The sequence below is a fragment of the Dasypus novemcinctus genome, chromosome 5 (genome assembly GCF_030445035.2).
Source record: "Dasypus novemcinctus isolate mDasNov1 chromosome 5, mDasNov1.1.hap2, whole genome shotgun sequence".
Taxonomy (NCBI): Eukaryota; Metazoa; Chordata; class Mammalia; order Cingulata; family Dasypodidae; genus Dasypus; species Dasypus novemcinctus.
Genome location: NC_080677.1, coordinates 88,986,016 through 88,997,316, shown reverse-complemented (window position 1 = coordinate 88,997,316; position 11,301 = coordinate 88,986,016). Strand labels below are relative to the sequence as shown.

At 39.9% G+C, this 11,301-nt stretch overlaps 1 long non-coding RNA gene across 1 annotated transcript; it reads right to left on the bottom strand.

Annotated features, from left to right (window-relative positions):
- Positions 1-2,113: 2,113 nt before the first annotated feature.
- On the bottom strand, positions 2,114-5,691 carry LOC131278615 (uncharacterized). Its single transcript, XR_009185997.2, has 2 exons — positions 5,627-5,691; positions 2,114-2,257 (listed from the first exon to the last, which is right to left on the bottom strand). It is a non-coding gene; the product is annotated as an uncharacterized lncRNA (long non-coding RNA).
- Positions 5,692-11,301: the final 5,610 nt, after the last annotated feature.

The window sequence follows — 11,301 nt, the reverse complement described above, 5'->3', positions numbered from 1 at the left end:
AAAAGAATATTTAATTCCCATCCTGGAGAGCTCTGCCACATTCTCTAATGGAATAGCAACAATCCCACAAGTACAGGGGATTTAGTGAAGAATGGAACATTGATTGGCCCTTGATATTGACACTATGCTTATGAGCCTTTGTTCTTGAAATTGCAACTTAGCCTAGTGCTGTAGGGTACCTAAGCGGTACCTCCTAAGAACCGCCATGTTGCTCAAATGTGGCCTCTCTCTAAGCCAAATTAAGCATATAAATGCATTACTTCCCCCCAGCATGGGACATGACCCCTGGGGATGAGCTTCCCTGGCACCAAGGGATTGCTACAGGTTGGTGACGCAACTGGAAAAAGACCTTGAATAAAAGGAAAAGGTAAGGCCAAATGAGTTTATACGGCTAAGATACTTCAAAGTGAGTCAGGAGGTCATTAAAGAGGTAATGCATATGCACACCTCAGCAGGATCTCACAGACTGCCAAAGTAGATACTACCCCCAAATAGTGGGGCTCCTGAGGGCTCTGGAGACACCCAAGTCCTATGGTCATGGCAGATAGTTCCAGAGTTTTGTGCCTTGCCAGTGGACCCTACTATGAAGCTTGTGCTCCTGAGTGTGACAGAGTTAGACTCGGATGTGACTTCTCTACACATGCCTCTTCTGTCCCTTTTATTTGAATCTATAGTTGGTGCTGGAGTTGGTATGTGTATGTCCAAGAGACTTAAATCTCTGGGCTGTCCATGTGCCAGCTGGGCCTTGAGCCTCAGCAGAGTTGCAACACCTACTCTCCAGTTCATTGAACTCACCCAGGACAACTAACAAGGAGGTGAGGATAGACAACCACCACACCACGGATCTGAGAGAGTCTACAACTGCAAGCAAGAAAGTACCATCCATTAGCCATATGGGACTGAAGCTCCCTCTCACTTAGAGGTGGAGTGAGCATTGCCATCCCAGAATCCTCAGGATTGAGGAATAAAACATGGACCAGAGTGGACTTACTGGTATTATACTATAGGCATCATGATTCTAGCAATGAAAGAAATTATATCATTGATGTGGAGGCAGTAGCCATTGGAGGTGCTGAAGTCAGGGAGAGAGAAAATGAGGTGTAATATGGGGGCATTTTCAGGACTTGGACTTGTCCTGAATGACATTGCAATGACAGATGCAGGCCAAAATATATCCTGCCATAAACTACAAAATTGAGTGAGAGAGAGTGTAAACTACAGTGTAAACTATAATCCATGCTTAGTGATAATGCTCCAAAATGTGTTCACCAATTCCAAAGAATGTACCACACTAATGAAAGAAGTTGTTAATGTGGGGAAAAGTAGGAATTATGGGGAGTGGGGCATATGGGAATCCTTTATATATTGTTTAGGTAACATTTTATGTAATCTAAGTATCTTTTAAAAATAAATACAACTTACATTTGGAAAAAAAACAGAGGCAGAGAGTAGCTTTCTGAGGTATTTAAAATGTCTTATAACTTGATCTGGATTGTATCTACACAGATGTATACATATGCAAAAATTCACAAAGCTGAACATTTAATATTGTGTGAACTTTTCTATGTGTAAGTTATGCCTCAATATTTTAAAATCTTTTTTTTTTTAAAGTAATGCTTTATTGAGTTGGCCAACATAGTAGACAGTTCTATTGGGAATTTCAAGGAGTTGTTCAGAGTCAATTTTAAAAATATTCACCTCAGGCATGAGATGAAGAAGTATTTAGCCATTACATCCCAACCTTTATTGGTTAAGACTTATCCCATGGGGCCTTAAGTCCCCTGCACATGTATGAATGACAAGTACAGTACCATTGGTATCCCCAACAGCAGTCCAAAGGCAAAAAGAAAGAGACATATAGCTCATACTTGAGATGAGCTAGCAACACAAAGAAGATGGAAGTTTGCATGGAACACTTCTCCACAGCTCTGACTGGAAATAAGAGATAAGGCTGAGAAGATGTGAAGCAGTGATTAAGAGGAGTCTGGTCCACATGGACATCCTGCGCATGCCAGGGACTTGTCTGGCACTCCAGGTGAAGCATAAACACCAAGTACTAGTTGTGGAAATAATGAAAAAAAAAAATCAAAAGATGACAAGATTACACCTCAAATAAAATATATGCCACTTGTTTTTGTGATGCTTTAAATTCATCAATCCCCATAGGAAGAAGCATTAAGTCTGGTCACAGGTGGGTGGGGAGGGTTGTACTGCATTCTTCACAGTCCTTCCTTTTCACAATGAAATGCTGATAGGTCTGTAAATGAATGGAGCAAGATCAATATTAGTGGAGATAAACTGACCAATGAAGAGATGCTTTTCATGATAAAATTAGAAATCTGAGAAAGAGTTTTGGATTAATGTGAAGATTTCCCAATAATCAAATATCTTACAGATCAGGCACTGAAATTTCATTAACTACTTTTGAAAGGATCCAGGTAGTCCTCTCCTAAAGAAGAGTTTTGAAGTTATGCATTTCCTCAGTAATAGGAATAACTGAAGTGTTTGGCCCTCATCCCTTCTCCTGGTCTACCTTCTTCTTGCTCAGCTTCCTCATGCTACCCCTGGCTACACAAGCTCTGCACTGAAACAAACCTCAAGAGTGCAACTTGCAGAAATTTCCTTGTCTATCTCACTGTTCCCTCCCAATTGCAGTTTAGTTTAGAAAAATAAACTTAGTAAATCACACCTCCAATTCAGGACCAAAAAATTGAATTCTGTCATTTAAAAAAAATAGTAAGTTATCACAAGGTCCTATATTATCACTACAGTTGTGCCAAAAATATGACAACCATGTATTTTTGTATATTTTTACACAAAGAAGAACTATGATTTTAATTATACTACAAAATAGAATAATATTATTGATATACTCACCATAATAAGGTTGACTTCATTGAATATCAAAAAACAAATGCTCTGACAGATTATATAAAAATCCTTTGGTATACTAGCAATGAATTTATCACTTATGATAACAAAAAATGAAATGTATAGTTATGATTTACATCCCTTGGATGGACAGAATAAGAGTCCTTGTGGTTTAATGAAAAACTTGGGTGGTTTTTGCCCCCAGTTCCTGAGGAAGCAACCTCTGAATCTTTGGAATTCCTGTGATAGAGGTATCTTTTGTTCTTCGTGGTGGACCCAGGATAAGTATAGGAAGGGGTCAATCACACCTATGATCTTTGGGTGGGAAACTGATCACACCAGAAAGAACAGCCATGTGATTAGGTGGTTAGAACTTTGAGTCATGTTATATCAGTCCATGTTAGTCCACATCAACTCACATCCACCCATCTTCTTGACCTCTGGAAGGGGAGGGGATTGGTGATTGAATTCAGCCACATAGGCATTTATTTCATCAATCATGCTTACATAATGAAACCATAACTCATGGCACTGGAAGCTCTAAGAGCTTCATGACAGAAAATACATCTCTGTGCCAGGAGGGTGACTCCACACAGAGAGAACACAGATGTTTACATTTGAGGCCCTCCAGACCTTGCCCTACGCATCTCTTCTTTTGGCTTCTTCTTATTTGAATCATTTTACTATCATAAAGCTACACTCTTAACTGTAGCACTTTCAGTAAGTTCTGTGAGTCATTCTAGAGCAGGGATCTTAACCAAGGGGTCTGTGAGCTTGCATAGAAAAAAAAAATCAACTTATCTTTATTTTCTCTGACCTCCAACTGAAATCTAGCATTTCCTTTATGTATGAATAAATGCAATAAATAAATTACAGTAGTATTCATTTCCCCTGACTGGCAAAGGGTCTGTGGAACAAAAAACATTAAGAACCCCTGTTCTAGAGAATTATCAAACCCAAGTTTGTGGTAGGAAATCATGAATTTGTAGCCACTTGGTCAGAAGCATGGGTGGCTTGGGCCCCCAAATTTGCAACTGGTGCCTGAAGGACATTCTCGTAGAGAATTGTCCTTAACCAATGAAGTTTGGCCTAACTCCACTTAGAGTCAGAATAGAATTGAATTGGATTATAGCAGTCTTCACAGTTGCCATTGAGATCTTTTTTTTTAAGATTCATTTATTTCTTTCCCCTGCTCCCTTGTTGTTTTGCACTCACTGTCTGCTCTCTGTGTCCATTTACTCTGTGTTTTTCTGTGTCTGCTTGTCTTTTCTTTAGGCAGCACCAGGAACCAATCCTGGGACCTTTGGAGTGGTGCTCAATCTCTTGCCCAAACTCAGGTCCCTGGTCTGCTGCATCTGTTATTGTCTCTCTTCTTGTGTCTCTTTTTGTTGTATCATCTTGCTGCACCAGCTCTCCCTGTGGATCAGTACTCCTGCACTGGTCAGCACTCCTGCATGGGCTAGCACTCCACATGGGCCAGCACTCCACATGTGCCAGCTCTCTGCTCAGTCCAGCTCATTGCACTGGCAAGCTTGTCTTCACCAGGAGGCCCCAGAAATTGAACCCTGGGCCTCCTATATGGTAGACAGGAGCCAAATTGCTTGAGTCACATACACTTCCCACTATTGAGATTTTTGATACCCTTATAGTTCTAGTCTAAATTGTATCTACATGGAGGCCAGACACAAGGAATGCAACTGACAGTAACTATCACGGAGACTGGATTGAGTTCCCATCTAACCCTGGTTAAGTCTCCAGGTAACCCAATAGATACTATTGTCTCCCAAGACAGACTCAGGAAACCATGGACCAAAGAAGCTAGTTTCTGATGGAACAGCAGCCCTGGGGGTGGGTTACCAGGGGAAGCACCAAGCTGTCCTAATAAAATACAGAATATATCAGTAGGCATTTGTTGGCACATCTCTACCAGTTAAAAAGTCATCCTAATATTGTCTCTAATCCCAGCAGCTGCTGCCTCCCCAGCCTTGCCTTTTCCTAATTGCCTCCCTACTTTTGTCTCATGACTTCAGCCTTGAGTGCCCCATTATCCTCCCCAAAGTCCATCCCCTTTAGACTTTTTATTCTCAAGAGGTTGTCCAGTATGTCTTCCTTGTCTCATAAGTGGTTCAGGTAGTGTATAACTTGCAATGAACCTACTTGGCACCAAAATCTATACTAGTACCATTTTTTCACAGCCTCCTCACTGTAGTGTCTTGGGCAACAACCATTCATCCCCAAGACCCCTAAGTTCTTCTATAGGAAAGCAAAGAAGGATGCTTTGTTATGATGGGGTTTACTTTGGTTCCTTTTTTTCCATCTCTGGTATTTTTCTCAATAAGGAAGTGGTTTCTCATCATCCTTTCCCTCTCCTTAATCAGTGCAACAGTTTATGATACACAGCATACACACCTTCCAGCAGTGCCCTACTTCTTCCACCAAAAAGCTCAGCCATTTCTGCCCTGAGTTCCATCCATTAAATTAACATAAGACTCAAGATTCCATTTAAGTTTTGCTCACATCAGTTGTTTTGCATTCCTCTAAAGATTTTCTAAGCTCCCTCGCACTTAAACCCATATTGTAAGTCATTAAAGCAAAACAAAACAAACTAAACAGTTTCAGGGTACCCCTTTTAAAAAACTTCAATAAGCCCCCTCTCAATTAGAGGCAGAATGGGCATCACCATCCCAGAATCCTCAGGACTGGGGAATGAATGAAGGACTAGAGTAGACTTACTATTAATCTGCTATAGACTTACTGTGATTCTAGCAATGGAAGAACTTTTATCATTGATTTGGAGGCAATGGCCACTGGATGATCTGATGAGAGGAAGAGAGAAAAACAGACTTAATATAGGGGCATTTCTGGTACATTGGAATTGTCCTTCAGGACAATGATGTTGCACTGACAGATACAGGTCATTATATATCTTGTCATAACTTACAAAATTGTGTGGCATAGAGTTTAAACTGTAATGTAAACTATAATCCACACTTAGAGGCAATGCTGCAAGATGTGTTTCATCAATTATAACAAATGTACCACACTAACCAAGGATGTTGTTAATATGGGAAAGTGTGGGAGGGGTAAGAAATGGGGCATATGGGAATCCCCTACATTTTTTATGTAATATTTATGTAATCTAAGTATCTTTAAAAATAATAATTTTTAAGTATATTTTTTTAAAAAACACAAAACCACAGTTTCCAGAGTGGCTCTGTGGAGAAGTTCTATGGTAGCTGGCACCTTGAAGCATATATTCACAGTCACCCAACCTCAGAGAGAGACATCCCATAATAGTTCCACTCTCGCTGCCGTTTCTCCCAGCAGTTGCCTCCCCCGCAATCTTGCCTGCTCTTGCTTCTGCTTGACTTTAGAAGAGGTGTCTGCCTTTTCCCTCGAGGGCACCCACTTCAAGTTGCCAGTCTCACAGTGACTGAGGTGTTCAGCTGTCACTCATTCGCCCTGTGCATCCTGAAATGTGATTACAATGCAGTTCTCTCTTTGAATAAACAATGCAGATCTGCCAGTTTCTGAATTTGCCCCATGGAGGTCAGTTCCAGAAATTTTGCCTCTCTCTACATAGTTTTTCTCAGACTTGTGCAAAGAGCTAGCTAGCTATCCCTCTTAACTAAGGAAGGAAAATAACAACATATTTACTGATCTGGTTACACATCTGAAACCAAGCAGTGTATTAGGTGTTTGCACATACATTTTTATTTTTGCAGAAACGGAGTCTCTGATTCAAGCACTGGGTGATTCCAAAATCCATATTCTTCCCAATATATCATGCTGCCATGCACCATACACAGATGGTGTCTTTTTAAGAAATAGTGGAAGAAAAAAGATGGGATGAGTGGCGAGTGTGCTAAAAAACAATTGTCTGTAATTACTCTACGGCTGCTCTAGTCACTCAGCGACTTCACCTCACCACATCTCTGGTTATTTATGTTTTATCTATATAGTGTGATCTGAGGGACAAAAATGTCTTCTCCACCTTGCAATGACAATGTCTAAAACTTTAGCCTTCTTTTTTTTTGTAAGGGATATGTAACCATTAAGAATTCCCATTTAAAATAAAAAATTTAATTGCTGATAGCAGAAAGGAACACCAATAAAGTGAGTTAACTGAATACTCATTTGGTTGGCTAGTTAGCAGAGTGAATAAGGCATTGGATAAGCTTAGTTTTGTTGAGGGGAAGAAGGAAGAAAAGGAGAAAGTGGAAAGTCTGAAATCTAATGTACTTACAAGGGCAGGACACTCAAGGGGAAGCAAAAGGCAATTAGTAAAACACAGATAAAGGTGAACCCTGCACGTAGGAGGAAGCAGTGAGAAAAGTTGAAGGATATGAAACCCAATCTTTGACTGAGAGACAACCCCACAAAGCTAATTGAAAGAGAAGAGTTAGAATATGAATGATGACAAATTGGTAGAAAAGGAAGGGAAACTATGCTCAGCAGGCTCCTGAGCTTATCTCTATTATGGAACACTTACTGCTGTCTGTTGAAATTGTCTGTACCCTCCTGTAGATAGTGGGCTTTTAGAGGACAGGGATGCTCTGTGTCAATTTTATTTGTCTAAGTCAGCATCTAGCACACTGCCTGGCATGTAGCAGAGGCTCAATTCTTGTCTGATGGATGAATGAATGAAATCCAATCCATTTATTTTTTCTATTTTCCATACTTACAGCCTTTGCTATGAGGAACAGGAAGTACTTCATATATGATGGCACTTCACCTGCATACACAGGATTCTTAGAGGTACTAGGGCCTTTGAAGCATAAACTGGGTAAATTATAGAAATACAAATATCTACTTAGGATTGGGGCAAACATGTCCAATAGCCAACAAATACTTTTTTGGTAATAATAACTGTTATTTGGAATTATTTTCAACAACCTTTATTTATGTTTGTTTGCTTCTTTATGTATTCAATTTTTCTATAAATCATTTAAATTAAACTCTATCCTGACTCTATTACATTATACTTCAATATATCTAAGACAGTTTTGGATGAAATATAACTAATGATCCCAAAATAGTTCCTCTAGACATGCTATACATTTTAAACAATTTAATTTCCCTCTTATGTACCAGGAGAAAATGTGTGAGATTTCTTTTCCAAGTACCTCTCTTCCCTCATTATCAAAGTATTTATGCTGAATTATTATAAAAAGGCAGCATTTAGTATTCAATCAAATAATAAGTAGAATGAGTTCATTCCCAGCGATTTAATAATAATTCTTGCATCATCAACTCTGAATATTCATGTTATGGAAATGTGTCCTACTTCTATAGATTTCATCACTGTCAGCTGGTGCCACAGTAGAAGATGGGGTCAGTTAGTCAGTCTTAATACATTCAGGATTCCAGCAATTATCAAAATGTCTTCCCTGACTTATCATCAATAATTCACCTTTTGAGGAACATAATACCGAGACACAGGAATCTGACCAAAAAGTATTCTGCTATTCTTTGGAAAACACAGACCCAACTGCACAAAACTGTGATATCACTTGACTCACATCTTACTTCAGCTCTATCTACATGACATAATGACAACTGATTAATTCAGGGAATGGGGGGAGTGGCCATGGGGGGTGCAGAAAGCAAATGAAGCAAGCCTGGTTTTTTGGTTTAAGGTAAATCAACTCCTTCCTCCCTCCCTCCCTCCCTTCCTTCCTTCCCTCCACCCCCACCAGCTATCTGCTCTCTGTGTCCATTCATTGTATGTTCTTCTGTGACCACTTCTATCCTTATCAGCGGCACCAGGAATCTGTTTCTTTTTGTTGTGTCATCTTGTTGTGTCAGCTCTCCGTGTGTGCAATACCATTCTTGGGCAGGCTGCACTTTCTTTTGCACTGGGCAGCTCTCCTTACAGGGTGCACTCCTTGTGCATGGGGCTCCCCTACGTGGGGGACACCCCTGTGTGGCACAGCACTCCTTGTGCACATCAGCACTGCACATGGGCCAGCTCCACGTGGGTCAGGAGGCCCTGGGTTTGAACCCTGGACCTCCCATGTGGTAGGCAGATGCTCTATCTGAGGTGAGCCAAATCCACTTCCCTAAGGTAAATCAACTTTAATAATCTTTTCCCTCATTTCACTGTTAGAATACAGCTTGTCAGTGGTCTGAAAGTCATCATCCTCATCATTCAAAATATGGATTAATCGTACTTTAACTTCAATTCTGTTAGTATGACCTTGGATTAGTCACTTGATCTCCTTAGGATTCAATTTCTTCATCAGTAAAATGAGGAGGTGGGACTATGTCAGAATTGATAAACTTTTTCTGTAAAGGGTCAGAAAAATATTTCATATTTTGTGGGCCATAATTGGTCTCTGTCATTACTACTCAACCCTGCTGTCGTAGCATGAAAGCAGCCATAGACAATATGTAAAAGAATGAGGATGTCTGTGTTCTAATGAAATGTTATTTACAAAAACAGGTGGTGGGACAGATTGGCCTGTGTGCCACAGTTTAATGACCTGGAAGATTGTGTCTCAAGTATTTTTTCAAATCTATGATTCTGTGGTAGAGATATAAGATGTGCCTGAAGACCACCAGATGAATGAATTCCTTCAATGACATAGAACTCAAAGGGCATAAAAATTCCCCTTTATAGAATAATTCTTCTGAAAAATTAACTAGACCTACATAAATCTGGCTGATTAACAGAATAGCCAAGTTCTGTCAATTCTAACCAGTCAATGCATATTTTATTGGTGGCCCCAGGGTATACAGCCACTATGAAATCTAGTCCAAGTCCCCAGGTTGTTTCTGGATGAAGCGAGAATATAAACATCATATAGCAAGAAAGACAAGATTTCATCTAGGTTTTGTTGCTTTTGACTGCACTGAAGGAACTAGTCAGCATTTAATACTTATATATATTAGGTCACATTGCAACTTCACACTTACAGGGAAAGGAGAACCAGTTTGCATCTCTGAGTAGTGTACCTATTTCATTAAGTGACTCAAATGGTTAGAGCCACAAAAGTCAAGGTCATGGGTTAATCCTGTGTAAAAGTCTGTAGTTTCATTCTATTCCACTTTTATGAACTGTACACACAGAGAGGACATAGCTCAAGAATGCTAATCTGCAGAGACTTACTGGTTCCTTGTCTGTCACAGTAAAAATAAATTTAAAATGTTTATTGGGGGATTACAAGTAGCCAAGAAATATGTCCACAGTAATAAAAATGCCAAGGTAAAAATGTTAATGACAGAGTCCATTTGGTTTACAGCAAGGTTTCTCAACTTCAGCACTATTGACATTTTGGAACAGATAATTCTTGTTATGGGACGCTATCCTGTGCATTTAGAATGTTTGAGGGCATCCGTAGCTCTACTCACTAGATGGCAATAAAAACTGTGCCCCCACTCTTTTCTGCCCACCCCATCCCCTATCCCTCCATGCCCACCACCAGTTATGATAAACAAAGTGCCTCCAGACATTGCCAAACATCCTCCTAGGTGGGGATGGTGAGCAAAATCAGCACTAATTGAAAACTACTGCCTTATAGAAACTTAAGATATTTAATTGGCTGTAAACCATATTCCATGCCTTAGGAGTCAAGTAATATCTCAGACCAATCCTGATATTCATAAATATTTTAGAACAATGACTTCATAGTTCCCTCCTACAAATTCTCTCCCTCTCCCAACATATCACAGAAATTACCCAACAAATAATGAAAAGAAAAGTAAATAGGACATCATCCAGAGAAAGCATACTGCTGTCTTAGTCCTTTGACCTAGGCAGTTTCTAAATTTGCCCAATGGCACTGCATCCTTTCAAAAGTTTACACATAGGAAAATCTGACCCAAGTCCCTATGTATCCCACTTAACTCCTAAATTATTGTTCGTTGTTGCTTTCTCCAGTTACTGGTCAAAAGATTTTAAGGAGCCTTACTCTGTGGCTCAGTGATCCAGCACTAAGCCAGCTTGTATGAACTGGATCTCAACTGTTGGGTTCCTTTTTTATTCCTAAAATAAAAACCCCTACCTAGGTTCCACAGTCTTTTAGGCAGTATTGTCTGCACTCAAGACCCCACTGCTGGGTCCCTACCACCTCCTACACTCTTCCCAAATGACTGCAATCTATTTTTCAGGACCTCATGGGGTCATTTGCTTCTATATCCTCCCTGTTCTGCCCTATGCCCTTGTATCATCTCTATGTTCCAAGCATCTCTGTTCTACATAATTCAATTATTGAGGTTTTGTCATAAAATCAATCATTTATTTATTCTTTTTAAAGGCATAAAAATCATATAAGAAGTTGGGAAGAAATAGCTGTGTGGTTACTTGAAGTGCATCCAACCTTGAAAAGCTTCCCACTATAAACTGGCAAGCAGAATTCTGATTATTAAAAGAAAAATCAGGCAGCAGACTTGGCCCAGTGGTTAGGGCGTCTGTCTACCACATGGGAG